At 62.0% G+C, this 550-nt stretch overlaps 1 pseudogene; it reads right to left on the reverse strand.

The window, feature by feature from the left end:
- Positions 1-431: 431 nt before the first annotated feature.
- LOC142867967 (uncharacterized) lies at positions 432-550 on the reverse strand (annotated as a pseudogene).

Here is a 550-nt window from a genome sequence, read left to right on the forward strand (position 1 = left end):
AAGTAAAAGGAGGCCTGTGGAGCAGGTCTGGGTGTGACTCCGGATCCCCGAACATCAGGTGCCACCACCAAAGATTCCTACGTGTAGCTCATAGAACCCCAAAAGCAACGGGAGGAGTTCTGGTCACATACTCCCTCAAAATGACATCCTGGCCTTCTTCTGGAACTCCCTCCCCTCTCAGACTCTCAAGGTTTCCTCCAGCGTGTCGGCTCCCACAGAGCAGACCTTAGGTCTGAGACCTGACTGTCCAGAAGCCACGCATGCTGCCGCGTGGCGGCGGTGTCACGGCTCGGGACAAGAGGAGGCCCCACGGTGCGGGCTGGGGCGCCAGGCACCGCGGCGGGCGCTGAGGGTGGGGGTCACCCCCACCCCGGGCCGCCCCCGCACTCCCAGAAACGCTACAGAACCAGAGGCAAAAAAAAAAAAGAAGAAGCCTACGGCACCCGGTATTCCCGGGCGGTCTCCCATCCAAGTTCTAACCAGGCCCGACCCTGCTTAGCTTCCGAGACCAGACGGGATCGGGCGCGTTCGGGGTGGTGTGGCCGTGGAC

The sequence above is a fragment of the Microcebus murinus genome, unplaced genomic scaffold (assembly GCF_040939455.1).
Source record: "Microcebus murinus isolate Inina unplaced genomic scaffold, M.murinus_Inina_mat1.0 scaf023_hap2_Mmur4.0, whole genome shotgun sequence".
In the NCBI taxonomy this organism is placed as follows: Eukaryota; Metazoa; Chordata; class Mammalia; order Primates; family Cheirogaleidae; genus Microcebus; species Microcebus murinus.